Source organism: Saccopteryx leptura, chromosome 9, assembly GCF_036850995.1.
Source record: "Saccopteryx leptura isolate mSacLep1 chromosome 9, mSacLep1_pri_phased_curated, whole genome shotgun sequence".
Lineage (NCBI taxonomy): Eukaryota > Metazoa > Chordata > Mammalia > Chiroptera > Emballonuridae > Saccopteryx > Saccopteryx leptura.
In genome coordinates this window covers 50,081,039-50,100,771 of record NC_089511.1, presented here as the reverse complement: position 1 = coordinate 50,100,771, position 19,733 = coordinate 50,081,039, and the positions used below count along the sequence as shown (strand labels likewise).

At 43.1% G+C, this 19,733-nt stretch overlaps 1 protein-coding gene across 10 annotated transcripts in view; it reads right to left on the bottom strand.

The window, feature by feature from the left end:
* Nucleotides 1-19,733, bottom strand: part of SGMS1 (sphingomyelin synthase 1) — a 327,448-nt gene that overhangs the window by 94,818 nt on the left and 212,897 nt on the right. The window contains exon 1 of one of the 10 annotated variants that reach the window (XM_066348475.1): nt 6,418-6,798. The exons of the other annotated variants lie outside the window; for them this stretch is intronic. The gene's annotated coding sequence lies outside the window, so the exon portion shown is untranslated. Of the gene's footprint in view, nt 1-6,417; nt 6,799-19,733 lie in introns of those variants that run through there. 10 annotated transcript variants of the gene reach the window in all.

Sequence of the window (19,733 nt, the reverse complement as noted above, 5' to 3'; positions counted from 1 at the left end):
CCCCCCCCCCAAATTAACTTATAAAACAACAGCTATTATGCTTACAGAATGTGCTATAAGATTTACAGACACACCTTGTTTATTCCTCCAAACTGAAAACAGGAATTGGGTTTTCACAGATAAAGAGACTTGCCCCAAATCACACAGCAGGTTAAATTAATAGGGCTGAGACTCGATCACAGGCTTATCTGACTCAAACCACTGTAATACATTCCTTCAGAGAGTGGAGTAAACGATATTTTACTGCACCGTTGCTGATAAAATGTTTATACTGTACACATCTGCAGACCTAAGAATATATTAACCCTCAAAGGCCCTTTCATAAATATACCCTTAAAGCTACTCTGTGATATTGCTAAAGCAAAGATTAGTATTCAAATTTCACAAACAGAAACACAAATATTGAAGAGTTAAGCCAGGGGTTCTCAACCTCAGTGTTGGGAACACAGCTGTGTTAGGCTTGCTCGCTTGCACTTGGCATTAGTGCGTGAGCACGTGGCTACCTATGTAAGACTAGTGGTGTAAGGCTACCCTCAGGGCGGATTGCTGCCCGCCACTGTGAGAGGCCGTTTAGCTGTTAGTTTGCCGGTGTTCCCCTGCCTGTTTGCTCGTCTACTGATGCAAGACTATAATAAATGGGAATAGCCCACTGCTTTCCAGCTCCTCAGTTCCTCTACCATCTGTCTGGATCCAATGTGGACCTGCCTGGCCTCGGCCACTGGCATTACACTCAGCATTACAGACATTCAGACAGGATAATTCTTTATTGTGGGGCTAACCTATTCACTGTGGGATGCACAGCATCCCTGGTATCTATCCACTAAATGTCAGTAACACACCTCCCCACCCCCTGTGTCAATCAAAAATTTGTCTGGACATTGCCAATGCCCCCTGAGGGGTAAAACCATACCTCGTGGAGAACCACTGAGATAAGCCTGGTTCAAGATTGTACTGGTATCAGGAAAGAGCTCTTCTAAATCCTAGCTTAGGAGATTTCTCTCATACCAAGCTACAGCTCCTCAAGAGAAAGCACTTGCTAGCCTGGGTAAAATGTACAGACCTCAAAATGTGACCACCTCTACTTCCCTTCACTTTATAAGTACTGTCTCTCAACTTTTACACTCAAGTGCACATCTTCTAGGTGTATATCCCTAGTGTCTTCAACCCCTGTTCACACAGTTTCTAGACTGTCTCCAAAACCTGATTATCCTCTTCTGAACACACATTTAAACACAACCCCAGAAATGTGCACAGCATTGTCTAAAGTAGTAAAAACAGGAGCAACAAGAAAAGACTAACATCTAACACACAATTTACTGCCAGGTTCTGTTTGTAAGCACTTCACATGGGTTATCTAATTTCATCTTTCAACATTTTCAACAACCTCTGAGGCGGGTATTATAATCTGTATTTTATGAAGAGACAGGCACAGAGCACGCAATAACTTGCCCAAGGTCAGGCAAGCCCCTGTTCTTAACCACTTATCTACAATGCTTCAAAGAACTGTGAGATGATCAACTCTTTGGTTCTAAATGCTCCACCTCTACTGATGCGTGAGTTCTTTTCCCCAGCTTATCAAGTGCCATCATCCAGGTACCTTGCTCAACTCGGACATCACTCGACTGCTCAACCCTCTTTGCGTATGACAAGATGCAAACCCACTTATCCGTATTGCTGTCTAACCCACATTTGTCCATCTTGAGTAAAGAACACAAAGCACTCACTTCGTTAAATGTCTTGCTGAAGCGGACATGTCAGAGCTACAGCAATGTTGATATACTTGTCCGGTAACTATCATAAAGGAGGTTAACTGATGATGAGTGATGCTAGACACTGATCATCAACATGTTTTCTAAGTGATCCCCATCCATCCTTTCAAACATATGATTTACAACTCTGCTAGACACCAACCTAAGCTCTGAATCTGAAGTTCCTGGAATTTACCATCTCCCCTAGTTTTGAAAACCAAGCTGTCTGGCATACTTCCTCCTCTCCATGACTTGCATGAGATTAATCCCAGGTGGTTATATCATCACAACGGTACATTCTTTCAACACCCTCAAGAACTCAAGGTACTTAAAGCAGCTAATTTAGAGAGGTTTAAGGAGGCTAAGGTATCCTTGCTGTGTTTGGGAAGATGGGTGGGTGTCCTGCGTCATATAGATGGTGCAAATGATGAAGAGGGGGTGTGAGCAATACCCTGTCCTGTCTAATCCATTGTCTTCTGAGAAGGTGACATTGTTTATGATGACATCCCAACAGATGATCCAGCAAATGGACTCTCTCAGAGCTGGCTGTCCCCGGTGAGGCACATTGAGATTGTCCCACATCCACCTAGCTTTAGTACTCATTGAAGGTCCTTTCATAACCTTACCATTCTAAACAAGCAGGTTCAACACTAAACGACAAGCTAATAGAAAATTTAAAACATTTCACCTAGCGCATAAAATACTGCAGGTGTACATTCACACAGAGAGAATTCAACTCTTGGAAGTCCACGGATCCAGCCGCTTGGTTTACAAGTAGGGAATGCCTGAGTGGCACTTGGTGAGGAGCAAGAAGAACATGCAGGTCCAGAACGAAAAGTGCTTCAGGATAAGAGAAGAAAGTCACTCCAAATCAGCAGCCATCAGGCAGCCACATGTATTAACAGGTTCACCAAGAGTAGGGCCTGCTTAGTTAATATTTGAATACCACAGGCTTCCAGGGTAAATACATTATTCCTTGAACTTTGACATTTTGGTACTGGGGCAATGAGAAGCTTTTAAAATCACTTAAAAATCTACTTTGAACCAAGAACTTCCTCTGGATTATTTCACAATTGGAGCTATGTGGGGAAATTACAAACCTTAAATGCTAACTTTGGGGGTAAGTGAAATTAACTAGCTATGAAATCTGGAGGTTACATAACTTGCCGTGGCTCTTGAACTATAAAACAAAGATAATCATACCTCTACGTCTCAGCATTGTTGTGAAAATCAAATGAGACACTGAGTGTGAAGCATCTCAGTGACTGATAAAAGCAGGCTCTTTGAGTGTTCAGTTCTGTTGTAGTATTGTGCACCTGAAACCTGTATCATTCTGTTAATCGGTGTTACCCCAATAAAGTCAATAAAAAGGAAAAAAAGAGAAATGAATTAAAAGATAAAAATAAAAAACAATAAAGGTTTGGTTCTGTTACAACCATCAGGGTGAAACTTGAATCAAAGCTCAAATTTAATTATCCCTTGGCCCTGGCCGGTTGGCTCAGCGGTGGAGCGTCGGCCTGGCGTGCGGGGGACCTGGGTTCGATTCCCGGCCAGGGCACACAGGAGAGGCGCCCATTTGCTTCTCCACCCCCCCCTTCCTCTCTGTCTCTCTCTTCCCCTCCCGCAGCTGGGGCTCCATTGGAGCAAGGGTGGCCCGGGCGCTGGGGATGGCTCCTTGGCCTCTGTCCCAGGCGCTGGAGTGGCTCTGGTCACGGCAGAGCTATGCCCCAGAGGGGCAGAGCATCACCCCCTGGTGGGCGTGCCAGGTGGATCCCGGTCGGGCGCATGCGGGAGTCTGTCTGACTGTCTCTCCCCATTTCCAGCTTCAGAAAAATACAAAAAAGAAAAAAAAATTATCCCTTTATTTTATTTATTGTGTGCGTCTGTGTGCGTGTGTGTGTGTGTGTGTGTGTGTGTGTGTGTGACAGAGACAGAGAGAGGGACAGATAGACCGAAAGGGAAAGAGATGAGTAGCATCAATTCTTCACTGTGGCACCTTAGTTGTTCATTGATTGCTTCTCATATGTGCCTTGACCAGGAGGCTACAGCAGACTGAGTGACCCCTTGCTCAAGCCAGTGACCTTAGGCTCAAGCTGATGAGCCTTGCTCAAACCAGATGAGCCTGCACTCAAGCTGGTGACCTCGGGGTTTTGAACTTGGGTCCTCTACATCCCAGTCCGATGCTCTATCCACTGCACCACGGCCTGGTCAGGCTAATTATCCCTTTAGATTTTAGACATCTTAGAGATTTCATAAAATATTTTCCCATGCCCTGGCCGGTTGGCTCAGCGGTAGAGCGTCGGCCTAGCGTGCGGAGGACCCGGGTTCGATTCCCGGCCAGGGCACACAGGAGAAGCGCCCATTTGCTTCTCCACCCCTCTGCCGTGCTTTTCTCTCTGTCTCTCTCTTCCCCTCCCGCAGCCAAGGCTCCATTGGAGCAAAGATGGCCCGGGCTCTGGAGATGGCTCTGTGGCCTCTGCCTCAGGCGCTAGAGTGGCTCTGGTCGCAACATGGCGACGCCCAGGATGGGCAGAGCATCGCCCCCTGGTGGGCAGAGCGTCGCCCCCTGGTGGGCGTGCCGGGTGGATCCCGGTCGGGCGCATGCGGGAGTCTGTCTGACTGTCTCTCCCTGTTTCCAGCTTCAGAAAAATGAAAAAAAAAAAATATTTTCCCATCCTTACTACCTGAGGGGCTTTGCAACTACCCCAGTGGAATTAAGGCCATTTCTCTCAACTTCACAGGCTGTTTCTCAAAAAAAAAAATGGAATCCCAGGTTGTTAACCTCTCACACAGAGAGGCACTTAATTAATTAAACTCAAAACAACTGGACTTAACAATTAGCCTATGAGCTTGAAAACAGTGTTATTATTAGTTCAACATGCAAATAATTAAAAATTCTAACAAGTTATTTTAATTATTCATTTAGAAATGATTAATTTCTAGAGATGTTTCCTATAGACTGAAAAATGTCAGTTGCAAAGAACTTTATTAGACCTGGCCAGCTGGCTCAGTGGATCAGCCTGGCATGCAGACATCCCAATGTCCTGGCTCCGATCCCCAGTCACACATGAAAAGCAACTATCCACTTCTCTTCACCCTTCTCTCTCAGCCACTCAATCAGTCAAATGTCAGCCTGGCCACTGAGGATAGCTTGGTTGATTCAAGCATCGGCCCCAGACGGGGGGTGGGGGGGGGGGTGCTGGGTGGATCCCAGTTGGGGTGCATATGGAAGTCTGTCTCTATATCTTTCGTCCTCTCACTTTAAAAAAAAAAAACTAACTTGATTATTTCTTTCTGTTATAAAGCCTGTCTACTGCATTAGAGTCCACATCTTCATAAATGAAGAAGTATAATGATCTTGTAACTTCATAAGTCAGTTTATAATCTTCCTATCACCCTTTATGCTGTGTGGGTGTCTTCTGTCTGCCTTGCCAGGACAGTGTTTCTGATGGTGATATGTCTGTTGCTGTGTATGTCTTTAGTGAAACTGCAAACATCACAAGATTCTACTTCTCCTGTCTCCCACCTCCCAACCTCTCGCAAGAAAATAATTTACTTGCAGCATATAAATTTCTATGCACTGCTAATTTTTACATAGAAAGCAGATTTAAAAAAAGAAGCTCACGGAGGCCCCGATTGAGTGGCTAAAAGGATAGCGCAACACCGCCATGCCGAGCTGCAGGTTCCATCCCTGGTCAAGGCACATACCAGGAACAACCAATGAGTGCACAATCAAGTGGAATAACGAGTTGAGTTGATGCTTTTCTCTTGCTCGCTCGCTCTCTCACCCCCTTCTTTCTCTCTCAAATTAGTGTGAGGGCGGGGGAGCTCACGGCTTTATTTCTACATAAATTTAAAAGTAATAGTCAATTCAGCAGGCTTAAAAAGTGGAATGGAAACAGACCTTAAGTCTCCAGATCCCCATCATGGTACAACTTAAGTAACAACTCCCTGACAGTAAACACAAATAGAAAAAATAAACATAAAAAAGCAAGGGCTATGTACTCTACTCAGTTGTGTTTATTTCCACAAATTCCACAAGAGCAATTACCTGGCCACAATAAATAGAAAGCATAGCCGTGGAGTAGACACGCTCATTCCACAACACACGCGCACGTGCTTCCTTCTGGCACTGAACACAGGTCTCGCTGACCAGCTAAGCTTCCAACCAGCCGAAGGAGTTGACTGAAGGACCATTAATTCTATTTAGAACAGGGACTGGAGTTTGAGAACGTATTTCCCCAAAACTTAGTAACAAACTGTAAACACAATCTCACTCCCTCAAAAACCTTCATTGCGAAATCTTGATAACCCCAAACCAAAACCTCGGCCTGATCCTTGGCTCTCAACCTCACAAAATTCAGAGCACTGATGCAGCCTACCTACATGCTGGCCCACTGTTTCAGCAACTACCCTGTGAGCATTCTCAGATGCCAACAGCTACAGCCCATTTTAGCACTAAAGCGAGATCCAGAACAAAGTAAGACTCCCCTTACTCGCCATCGTAGAGGAAATGACAATGATTGCATTACGGGGTGTTCTCTGCAAGACAAGGAAGGTTGTTTCCCCCTGCTTTTAACGAGGTCCCACCGTCTGTCAGTGCTACAACGCCCGCCCAGACAGCATTGTCATGAACCACAGCATCCCACCCAGACGGAGCAACACTTACACTCACGGTCTCTCCTCGCTGCAGGCAGAATCTCGGGGAAAGTTCCTGGGATACTAAGTTAGCGCGCGGCTCCCGCACACCCGAAGCGCGAGCTGCCTGCCCCGCAGGTGGACAGGCGAAGGCGATCAGCTGCGCGCCGACCCCGGCCCGTGCCCCGGCCCCGGCCCGTGCCCCTGCTCCTGCTCCTGCTCCCGGGCGCGGCCGCGCCTCCGCCGGCCGGGCCACCCCTCTCCCGCGGCCTGCCGGGCGGTTGGCAAGGGCAGCGCAGCTCCAGCGCCTCGCGTCTGGCGGGCGGGCTGGGGGCGGGTCCTCTCTGGGGGGCGGCTGTGCGCAAAGACACCTAGGCCGGCCCCTGAGGCTCCAGCAGGGAAGCCGCGGGTAGGAGGGCAGTAGAGGTTTTTGGAATGTAGGGTGTGACCCTCTAGCACGGCAAAAAAGAAATGAGTCAGCCCGTACAATCCTGACCAATAAGCGTGTTCAGTCGATTAAGGCGGAACTTTCCTTTCCTGATTTATATCAGGCTTAGAAGCCTTTTATAAGCCTTTTTTTTTTTTTTTTAATTTCAGCCTTTAGAAACTTCAAGAAACTGTAGATCGCCTTTTAAAAGTCTTATAAAACAAGGATTAATCTTGTTATGACAAATACCTTAAAAATAGATGTACGTTAATTTATATTCCTCAAGTGATCCAGGATGTAATGAGGCTGGTTGCATCAGGTGTCCAAACAGATTTGGATCTGACCTCCGACACTGTACGACCTAGGGCAGGATCGTTATCTGCAGTGAGGGGGATAAAGTGCTCACCTACCAGAGTTTGAGGGACAGATGATATGTAGTATACATGCAAAGAATTTGGTACAGAGCTTCACACAGAGTAGCACTTAAACAATGCTGTCCTGGCCCTCTGAATTCTGTAGCAGAATCTCCAAAATTGTGGACAAACTGGCCAATAATTTTTTCCATTCTTTTCAATGTTAAAATATCCAAAGAATTTTAGAGCTGAAATAGTTCTTTGGTATTGCATGATCTGAGTCCCTTATTTAAGAGTTTAAAAACCCAAAGAAGCCTTTAGTTTAGGATTCTTGGATTTGGTCTTCTTACTAGTTAACAGAAATTTTGTTGTAGCAAACCAAAGGGTTTTAAAATTAAAATGACTTCATTTATGCCATAATTAAACCAACTTTTAAAAAAGTAAGAGTGATTTTAGAAATACTCTTTCTTTCTGGGTCACTGTGCCCTGAAATTACTTTGGAATAAAAATATTAAAAAGAAACTTTCAGTAGTTGGGAATTGGCAACTTCCAGGAAACTAGAGAACTGGCAGGTGCTGAGGACCAGTTAAGAAATAAGTTGATTACTACTGAGGGTAGGGAGTTTTTACAGAGGAAGAATTTTTTTTTTTTTTTTTAAGCTACAAATTAAACCTTCTTGGCTTTAGAGAGAATCTCCTCAGTTTAACTTTCTCACATTTGTTTAGAGCCAGTCATTCTATAAGCAAAGATTTCTTCAAAATAGTTAATCACCAAATATAAGATCTAAAGTGAGATCAAAAGATCTAAAACGCCGTCGGCCTAGCGTGCGGAGGACCCGGGTTCGATTCCCGGCCAGGGCACACAGGAGAAGCGCCCATTTGCTTCTCCACCCCTCCGCCGCGCTTTCCTCTCTGTCTCTCTCTTCCCCTCCCGCAGCCAAGGCTCCATTGGAGCAAAGATGGCCCAGGCGCTGGGGATGGCTCTGTGGCCTCTGCCTCAGGCGCTAGAGTGGCTCTGGTCGCAACATGGCGATGCCCAGGATGGGCAGAGCATCGCCCCCTGGTGGGCAGAGCGTTGCCCCATGGTGGGCGTGCCGGGTGGATCCCGGTCGGGCGCATGCGGGAGTCTGTCTGACTGTCTCTCCCTGTTTCTAGCTTCAGAAAAATGAAAAAAAAAAAAAAAAAAAAAAGATCTAAAACGCTATTTTTTCTCCAAACCAGCATGGAAGACTAGAAGGAGCTGCACCAGGAGTCAAGAGCTCCTGTCCTAATCCCAGCTAAGTGGCTAGGTGGGCGGCCCTAGGGAAACTACTTCATCCCTCTCTGAAGCTTCTAGGAGTTTTTCAAGACCAACTTAAGGTCAAAAAGGGCAGAAGCTAAGGTACAACCCAGATGGGTACTACACTTATCAGAATAATTACTTCGTTAGGTATACAAATGTCTAATAACTATTTTGTGCACCTGAAACTTAAAGAATGTTGTATGTCAACTATAAGTAAAAATAAATTTAAATAAAATAATTTTTTTTTAATTTTAAGGGGAGGTACAAGATCAGCTTATAACTTAACGTTTGTCCTTAGCAGAACGCATTTATTGGTCCTGTATTTTTTAGATCAGTGTTTTTTAACTGCTGGTGTGCCAGAAATTTTATACCAGTCCACAAAAGAGTTAACCACCCTGATGCTGTATGAAGATTATAAACCCAATAATTATAAACTGAAAAACGCTGTCTTAGATGATATAAAGCTGATAAATCTCTCTGGACTCTCTTATTCTTCACAAAGGTAATCTTATTGTCCTGGACACTTTAAGTTAAATTCTGGAACTATCTGAGCTCCCTGCCCCCTCTCTTGATAATTCACTATCAACAGGTATGATGACAGCTTCTTAAGTGTCTTTCACATCTTTTCCATTCTTTCCATTCCTCATTCAGGCATTCATCCCCTCGTGTCAGAGTCAACAAGGTTGAGTCTCCTGACTGTTGCCCCAGCTGCTAGATCCCTCAGTCTGTGACCCATCATTACCATCACATGACAAATGTCAAAGTCCAGCATGCACAATGTCATGAACCTTTCTATCAAACAACTTTACAGTAGAGATGAAAATGAAAACATGTGCTTTATAGGCAACTCTCATCATCAAACATTTATATAAAGTAACATGTATATTTGTGCACATCACTTTTCTGCTCATAAAACTATTACAATCAATTGTACTAGCCAAACTGATAATATATTGACTGTTACAAGAAGAACAGTAGCTCTTTCATATATGTAGCCTATATATATAGAACCTGTATGTATATGAGCAACTCAATAAACTTCCTAACACTGCAGCCTGAAAAATGCAATGGTGTGTGTGTATGCAGACACAGATACACCGAGGTACATGAAAGAGAACGAGAAAGGGAAAGCTAACACAGGAAAGAAAAGTAACAATCTAGTAGTTTGTTACTACTGTATAGGACCCAGTGAAGCTTAAAATTCACAGTTGCTACTCCATTCAGGAAGAAGGAGGCCTTTGTACGTATGCTCACCTGCAATCTTAGCTGAAAGCACTTAAAAGATGTTTACAACAATCCTTATGCTTTGAATTTAAGAATGCAATTACCAACATTTTTAGAACATTCTCACAATAGAAAAAGGATAAGATGTCTTTGTTGACTAAGGTTAAAACGCAAGGTACAAATTTGGTCATTTCACAGTTTTTCAAAAAATGACAATTAGCCCACGGGTCCAATGTCATGATCCTTAGTCATTCAGATACAGGCCTCCACCTCTCCAACCTCCCCACCTTCCACTTAAAAACACTCTGCCAAATAATGGTCCATTTGTTGTTCCCCTAAAGCAGTGGGCATATTACCGCCTCTGCACCTGGGCCCACACCTTGTCCTCTGTTTGATGACCTTCCCTCACTCTTCTTACCAGTTATCACCTTCCAGACCCACTCAAACCCTTGCTTTTCCTGAAATCTTCCTCACTGGTTCAAGCCCTGGGGAACTCTCCTCTCTTCTAAATGCCTCCAGACCTTTCTTTACACCTCTATCTCACAGCTGACTTACGGAGCCTTGGCATCCTCCTTCTTTTTGAGATCCCTAACGTTTCTGTCTCACCAGATGACAAAAGATCGTCTAAAGCAGAGACTGGCCCTGGCCGGTTGGCTCAGCGGTAGAGCGTCGGCCTAGCGTGCGGAGGACCCGGGTTCGATTCCCGGCCAGGGCACACAGGAGAAGCGCCCATTTGCTTCTCCACCCCTCCGCCGCGCTTTCCCTCTCTGTCTCTCTCTTCCCCTCCCGCAGCCGAGGCTCCATTGGAGCAAAGATGGCCCGGGCGCTGGGGATGGCTCTGTGGCCTCTGCCCCAGGCGCTAGAGTGGCTCTGGTCGCAACATGGCGACGCCCAGGATGGGCAGAGCATCGCCCCCTGGTGGGCAGAGCGTCGCCCCTGGTGGGCGTGCCGGGTGGATCCCGGTCGGGCGCATGCGGGAGTCTGTCTGACTGTCTCTCCCTGTTTCCAGCTTCAGAAAAATGAAAAAAAAAAAAAAAAAAAAAAGTAAAGCAGAGACTGTTTCTGAGGCCTTGTATACCCCAGGACCTAGTAGATTCTGAATAAAGTTATTGTTGATATAATAATGTGTAAGTTATATAACAACCACAAAAGAGAAAGGAAAACTTTCCTTTTGTCTGCTGACACATCGAGAATAAACAAATATATATTAGAGCTGTTCAAACCAGTTGGCAAGCAGAACTCAAAAGGCAGATGTGTTTCTTTACTCTTTACAACATTTTCCCAACAATACAGAATGGTACTATTAAAGAAAGTAAATCTGATACTTCGTAAAGGGAAGTAAAGTTTACAAGAGCATTGCCACATAAAATCTCAGTTCCCCAAACACTAATCTACTGAAGGGAAGAGAAGCATTAAGTCATTCTATGATACCTTACCTGTCAAGTAGGGAACACAAATGTACATATTTGAAAATCTTGCCAAAGAACACCTCTCTCAATGTACACAGCATAGCCACGAACATCTACCTGATTACCTAACAGTGCTCTTAACCATAAATGGTAGCAAAGGGCACTTCTTCAAGGCAAATCATAACTATTAGAAACATCTTAAGTAACCATAAGTTATATGACATTTGCATTATAGCAAACCTCTGTGAATCACAAGAGTTATTATATACACACACACAGTCACTAGTATTCTTTGAGTAGTGCTAATACATTTATGCTTTTATGAGATGGGAATAAATGCTACCACTGTTCTTAAAAAGCTATGTCATAAATCAACTGTCATACTATGCAATTATATTTATTATAATTGCCCATAACAAAGACAGTGACTTCTTAAATATTCTACGTATAAACAACCAAATGAATGTCAGCATTCTTTAACTTGCAGGCTAACAGAAATGGAACTTGAAGCAGCACATGTAAAAGCAAAGTGGGATGCGATGACTCTGAATAACCCAGCAACAGGAGAGCCACAGCTGGGCTTTAGGATCAGCTGAAAATAAACTTCACAGGACAAATGGCATCTTTATGTCTATAGTTTGGCTTCATTCTTCCTTCCTGAACTCTGCCTTCTTCTACTTAACTCCTCACTCTGCCACAAAGAGGAACTATTCCACATTAAAATTTTTTTAATTATCAACAAAAAAGCACATCTGTCCAGCGTGGGGCCATGCACCCACCCCGGTGGCCACGGTCCTGTGTTTGGCCTGTCTACACTAGAACTAACTAGTTGGATTGACAGAATAACAGTGAAGTTCTCCAGAAGGTCAGTTTAGTTCCCAGAAGTGGGAAGAAGGGCTCTTCAGTCTTCCCCCCAAAATATCACCACTTATCAAGAAATTCCACTTTATGTCATTGTAAAAGCTTATCAAAGCAGTCCTCAACCTGGTAATAAATTACATTCCAAAAGTTCACTTTTAAAGTCTTAAGTTAATGATCTCTTTTGTGGCACTTGAGATGCATTTCATGAGAGACAATATGTAGAGGCTGGCTTCTCTGGCCAGTCTTTAAAAGCCTATTAAACTCATGACTTATCTTAAGTATAATGTTAATAATATTTCTAATACTATACTAAAGTCCCATTCATAACATTGTTCCTATAGGAAAATGTATTTAAAATTTCACCTAGAGCCCTGGCTGGTTGGCTCAGCGGTAGAGCATCGGCCTGGTGTGCGGGGACCCAGGTTCGATTCCCGGCCAGGGCACATAGGAGAAGTGCCCATCTGCTTCTCCATCCCCCCCTCCTTCCTCTCTGTCTCTCTCTCTTCCCCTCCCGCAGCCAAGGCTCCATTGGAGCAAAGATGGCCTGGGCGCTGGGGATGGCTCCTTGGCCTCTGCCCCAGGCACTAGAGTGGCTCTGGTCTCGGCAGAGCGACGCCCAGGATGGGCAGAGCATCACCCCTGGTGGGCGTGCCGGGTGGATCCCGGTCGGGCGCATGTGGGAGTCTGTCTGACTGTCTCTCCCCGTTTCCAGCTTCAGAAAAATACAAAAAAATAATAATAAAATAAAATAAAATTCCACCTAGAATAAGAAAAAGATGCTTAATATAATTCAATTTCTTGAGTATCTAGTAATGACAGTGGCTTCCATTATAGGTGAATTATTTTACATTTTATCTGTATACAACACAGCAAGGCAGGTGTTAAAAACTTCACTAAACCCATGAGGAAAGGTTTTGATGCCTGAGGTCAACTGTCAGGAAAAGTCAAAGCCAGATTCAAAGCCATGTACGTTTGCTCCAAAGCTGGGACTGTTAAGCCTGATGCTCACTGCAGCCAGACAGATGTGGGGTTACACTTGAGAGGACTGAGAGATAATGTTTCAGACTCTGTAAATATATAAACTTCTGTGTCAAGAAGGGACTAGTGGGTAGTCACAGTCAATAGCTACGCTCCCTGAGAAGGTACGTCTCTGTGGCAGAACAAAAGAAAATATTTCTAAGTGAGCCTTAAACTATATTTATATACTTATGCTTCTTGTATTTGCATGAAGATCATCTGAAAATCAAGGGTCTATAAATAGGATCTTTATAAAAAATTTCTTTCCCCATGTTGAAAAAAGGGGGTACTATCTATTAAAACATCTATCTAAGGTGTTTTAAAATTAAAAATAACTGACCAATGTGACTCAATTCTGCCAATATAAATGCAGTCGATGCATTTAACATCCTTAACGGTGTTTTACACTTAAAAAACTTTTTGGTTATGCAGTATTTTATATATGTAAGAGAATATCTTTAACGTATTTGTCAGGAGAAATAACATTAAGATGAACAACTCTGAACCTACCACCCAGTATAAAGCAGACCCTTCCCGGTATAGTTCACGGTAGTCCCTACCAGCTCCTTTCTGTCTGAGCCTGACAACCAGCTCTTTCTATGCATGTTGGACAAAAAAGTTTGAGTCTTTGGTTCAGACGGGATTTTAATAATAAATTAACCCTGTGCCTTTTGAAATCAAAGTGGAGAAGTTGTCAAAAGGAAAAAAATAACAAGATAGAAAACACCTGAATTCCTAGTCATAAAGAAAGGAAATGGCTTCCTGTACAGTCTTAACCCAGAAACTACTCATGAGAGAGACCTCTGGGGGCTTTTGATTTCACTCATAGGCCAACCCAGAACCAGTCATTAGGAATATAAAATTAAGTTAGAGCTCCTTAAACATCTGTCTGATTATTAGACACATGGCAGGTGAACTCCAAATTATTCCAAACTGAGGTAAGGTATTACTAAGCCAAGATAAACTGGTTCTCCCATGCGGAGCCTTAAACATGTCAGATACAATAAAAAAAAAAAAATAGGAAAGGAAAGAGCACTCTGACTAACAACAATGAACTCTACTTCATGTGTCATGAGAAAAAGAACCAATAACAGGAGGGGGGAAAATCAAATAAAACAGTCCATAATTTACTAGGGTGTAATTTTGTTGTAATAGTGTGTTAAACAATTTCTGTTATGTGAAAAAATTTAAGATATGTCATCTGTAAAGTTAAAGGGTTTAACAATGCATGCCCAAGGAAAAGACATATGCACTAAACTAGTGAATGAAATCAGTATAAATAGTTGCACTGAAAATACAAGCTGAGAATAAGGCAGTCTAACATGTGTTACAAATTACACTGTATAGTAAATACATGCCAAAGAGGAAAGGGGAGGCCCTGGCCAGTTAGCTCAGTTGGTTAGAGTGTCATCCTGCAACACTATGCTTGAGGGTTCAATCCCCAGGCAGGGCCACACAGGAAGTGACCAATGAATGCACAACTCAGTGGAAGGAACAACAAATGAACACCTCTTTCTTTCTCTCTCTCTTTCTCTCTCAAATCAATCAATTAAAAAAAAAGAAGAAGAAAGGAGGAAAGGGAAAGGAAAGATAAGCTTACTTTACAGAAAGCAATCACACAAAGAACATCTTAAGGATGGCATACAACGAAGTGAGGATCCTGACATGAATATAGCTCAGATTGTCACAGTGACACTGTCCTTCAGCATCTGCCTGCCTGCCCTGTGCTGTAGTTACTGGGACACACAGCAGCGTACTCTAAGACAAAGGCTAGGCCCAGGGCTTGCATTATTTTCAAACTCCAGACGTTCAGACCTTAACACAGGACACGTTCCACAAATGCTTGAAGGGGGAAAAAAGGGTCAACATGGTCAAACTTAAAAACCTTATGGAGATGCCCTGTTTGAAATGATAACCTCTGTTCTCTAATGCAAGAAAAAGACTACAGTCCGCCAAGAGTATAACAGTTCAGCCTAAATTATGCTGCATTAACAAATAGCACCAACATTTTAGAGGCCAACAACCTTGGGGAAAGGTTGATTTCTGGCTCCTGGTTGGCTCCCTGTTGGCGAGCTGTGGCTGGCCGCCATGTCCTCTTCACTCTGCCACGGAGGCAGACGGAGCACCGCTAACTGGGGCAAGCTGGTCTCACAGCAACGAGAAAAGAGATCGCAGAACGAGGCCTTGTCTAGTAAAGCTTCTCAGAAATGGCGCGTGTCATTGTTTACAAATGTTTTGACAAGACTAAAATCACCACAAATGAAATACAAAATCACTTAAGAAATGCTTTCTTCCCCTCAGTAATGATAAAAGAAGGTCCAAAAAGCAGCCCCTCCATTTCTATGGTACTTTATGCTGTTTTCATAATACTTCAGATATTTCCTTAGTATGTCCTCACAACCATCCCAGTGAAGTCCCAGGATTTGCCCAAGGCCTCCACAGTGCCTAAACCAGGGGTCGGGAACCTATGGCTTGCAAGCCAGAAGTGGCTCTTTTGATGGCTGCATCTGGCTCTCAGACAAATCTTTAATAAAAAAAAATAATAATGTTAAAAATATAAAACATTCTCATGTATTACAATCCATTCATTTCCTACCGCTCATGTTCATGGTTGCGGGTGGCTGGAGCCAATCACAGCGGTCCTCTGGGACGACATCAAATTTTTATTGGATAATGCGTAATGTACATGGGTCGTTGTATGGCTCTCATGGAATTACATTTTAAAATATGTGGTGTTTATGGCTCTCTCAGCCAAAAAGGTTCCCAACCCCTGGCCTAAACTATGCAACTCCAAGTGTGATGTTTTTGCCTCGAAATCGGCCTTCAAGGCCTCCATTCACCTGCAAAATGGAGCTAAGCCTAGACTCTACCTAAGAAAGTTTTTAAAAGATTAAGTAAACCAATGTACACATATGCACATAAAAGCACTCAGTAAATAGAAGATATTATTATTAAATTGTGATACTTGTCCCCTAACATATCTTTTTCAAATTATCTTTAAATTTTAATCATAAAATGCAGAAATATATTTACTAATAATGTTTCCTTCACTTTTCAAGACCATAAACTCCTTTTCTCTTAAAGTTTTTTCTATAAACATACACACTTTTTCGGGCATCTATGACTTGTTCACTCCCTGATGGGTTGATTTAAGACCCTCAAAAAGTTTTAAAAAGCAGAACTATTAAAAATTTTTATTTCTTCTCAAAATAGGGAAAATGAGAAAAAAATTGAAAGAATTCAGAATCTTCATTTGAGAATGAGATAGGCCCTGGCCAGTTGGTTCAGTGGATAGAGCATCAGCCCAGCATGTGGACATTCCAGGTTTGATCCCCAGTCAGGGCACACATGAGAAGCTACCATCTGCTTCTCACCCTCTTTCTCTCTCCCTTCTTTCTCTCTTTCCCTCTCGCAGCCAGTGGTCAGGTGGTCTGAGCGTTGGCCCTGGGTGCTGTGGATAGCTCAGTTGATTAGTGCATTGGCCAAAGACAGGGGTTGCTGATCATGGTCAGGGTGCATGCAAAAGTCTGTATATCTCCCCTCCTCTCACTTAAAAGAGAGAGAGAGAGAAATGACATAGATTCCAATATGGTTCCCAAATGATAATGAAAAAGGGCTTAGCATCAAAGGCCCTCTATCTTCTACCCCAGCCCTAATTAGCACTACTCTCCTTCTCTGTCATCTGCTAAATTACAATTGTAGCTTTTCATCAGAGTGAAATACTCCTTTTCCACTTCTGCCCCTAGAGAAACAGCTCCAGCTGTTTTCTCTACCTAGAGTGTTCCCTAAGCACTGCCACAACTCTGTTCAAAGATCCTGCACAAGTAATTCAATAAATGCACCGCAATTCATGAACAAAGATGTTCATCACAGTGAAAAGTTGAGAACTAAAATGTCCACTATTAAGGAACTAGTTAAATACACCATAAACCACATATACATGGAATACTATATAATTAACAAAAATGAGGTAGATGTACATTTATTGACATGGCATGGCCTCTGTATAATGCCAATCAAATCAGGTTTCAAAACAATATTTATAATAATCCATTTTAGGGGGGGAAAGTGTGTATCTAATCTAGGCATAGAGAGAATATGGAAGAATAGAATATATATAAAAATAATGCGCCTGACCAGGTGGTGGCACAGTGGATACAGCATCAGCCTGAAACCCAGAGGACCCAGGTTTGAAACCCTGAGGTCGTTGGCTTGAGGATGGGATCATAGACACAACCTCATGGTCGCTGACTTGAGACAAGGTTGCTTGCTTTAGCAAGAGGTCACTGGCTTGGCTGTAGTCGCCCAGTCAAGGCACATATGAAACAGCAATCAATGAACAACTAAGGTGCCACAACAAAGAATTAAGGCTTCTCATCTCTCTCCCTTCCTGTCTGTCTCTATCTATCCCTCTTTGTCTCTATCCCTCTCGCATGCATAAATGAATGAATGAAGAAGGAAGGGGGGAGGGAAGGAGGGAGGGTGAGTAGGTAGGTAGGTAGGTATCTCTGGGGTCCTTGCCACTGACACAGTGGATAGAGGATCACCCCAGACCACCCCACCTCCAGGTAGCTGGTTTGATCCGGGGTTGCCCCCTCGATCCGTGCGTCACCAGTTTGATCTCAAGGGTGTCAGCTCAACCCTGAGGTCACTGGTTCCAGTCCCGGTCAGGGCACGTGTGAGAAGGAATGAATGGGTACATAACTAAGTGGAACAGCTCTCTTTCTCTCTCTCAAAAAAAGAAATGTATGTCTGGGAAGTGATAATATTGATGAATTTTCTACTCTTAATAATTTTCACATTTTTAAAGTTCTTTCCAATTAGCATTGTTAATTTTCATAAGTTTTAAAATGTATTGTAATTAAAAGGCATTAATCATTAAACACGCAACTCAATTGTCATCTGCTCTTGAAACCTCCCCTGATCTAGCCCACTCTTGCCATGCAGGTAACTTCTCTCTTCCATTTGTTTCCTGAGTACTTAATGTGTATATCTCTTATAACATCAACCACATTTGTTTTGAAATTTAACTTTCTATGCTCAGGCTTGACTATCAACTCCCAAAATGGAGTAAGCTTCTCTCATCTGTATTAGAATTTACCGTCATAACTCTTCCTTCCTCCCTTTTCTCCCTCCCTTCCTCCCCCCTTCCTTCCTCATTCATTCATTTATGCATACGAGAGGGACAGAAACAGAGAGGGATAGATAGAGACAGACAAGAAGGGAGAGAGATGAGAAGCCTGGATACATGGCTCCCAAGAATCCAGCAAATTACTGAATGTGTTGATTTAAACCTAATGCAAGGCTATAAAATATATGTATTTGAAGAGTACACACCAAGCAGTTCTCTAATAAAGAAATCATCTATATTGGGGGTATTCAGAAATAGTCTAATATCCATTCTGGGGAGAGAAACTATATATCAGAATATTTTATCCGCAGTGAAATTTTTCTGTTAATTATTACCTCCATGTTTGCCTTCGAAGTTATCAAAGATACCTTTACTCAGCTTAAGACAGAGGTCAGTATTTCCTAATCCAGAGGAAAGTCTCTCAGATTTCTATCACGAGTTTTTGCTTGAAATGAACAAGAATTACTTTTGCAATAATGCAAGTCCGTTCCTGACTCAGTAGGAACTATAAATAACTATTATGTTAAGAAGAAATAAGGAAAATAAATGTTCTAAGATTATGTAAGAGAATTGACATAAATGGGCCCTGGCTGGTTGGCTCAGTAGAAGAGCGTCAGCCCAGCATATGGAAGTCCTGGGTTCAGTTCCCAGTCAGGGCACACAGGAGAAGTGACCATCTGCTTCTCCCCCCAAACCCCCTCCCGTCTGTCTCTCTTCCCCTCCCATAGCCATGGCATGAATGGTTAGAGCAAAGTTGGCCCTGGGCACTGAGGATGGCTTCATGGCCTCCCTCACATGTTTAAAAAAAAAAAAAAAAGCTTGGTTGCCTAGCAACAGAGCAGTGGCCCCAGATAGACAGAGCATCACCTGCTAAGAGCTTGCTGGGTGGATCCCAGAGCATGTGGGAATCTGTCTCTGCCTCCCTGATTCTCACTTAATTAAAAAAAAAAAAAAAAAAGAATTGACATAAATGAATGTTGTGAAATATCCAAGGCATTTTTTTAAGGTTCAATAAAAAATGTATTTTGAAAATTCGGTGGATGCGATTTAAAATAAACACAACCACCACAATCTTAGCTGTTACTTAGCACTTTCAGGCTTCAATTGTTCCCATCTAAAAAGCAAGTTAGGAAACAAAGAAACTGCTTCTTAGAAGAAACACTGAAAAATCTGATCCAGTTTCCTTTCTTTCCTCCATTTTATTCTCTAAGATTTCACTTAAGCCCCTGTGAATTTGAAACTGCCCAGATTTTGTTTGTTTTGTTTCTCTCTTTGTGGAGACAATTCATTTTCATTAAGACTTACTTTCTGAATCCAAAAGGAAAGCCTCGCACTGTAGTCAGTCAGGAGGAACCCAGGCTGCTCACCCCTGCCTGAGTGTAACGTCACCACCCAAGGATGTGGAGATCCGAGAGAGTACAGGGAAGGGACAGAGGGACATTCACAAGGGAGTGAACAGTCTGACTTCTCTCAAACACTGCCACTCAACAGCCAGAAGACGTGAGGGGTGCCAGGGGTCAGTTACAGACTGAGTTAACAACTTGAGAACTCCAGTCACACTCTTAACAAAATAGGTTTAAATTCTAAATCAGTCTCGGTACTTATATTCAATTCCAGAAGCTATGTGAGCGTGACAGCCCGAGC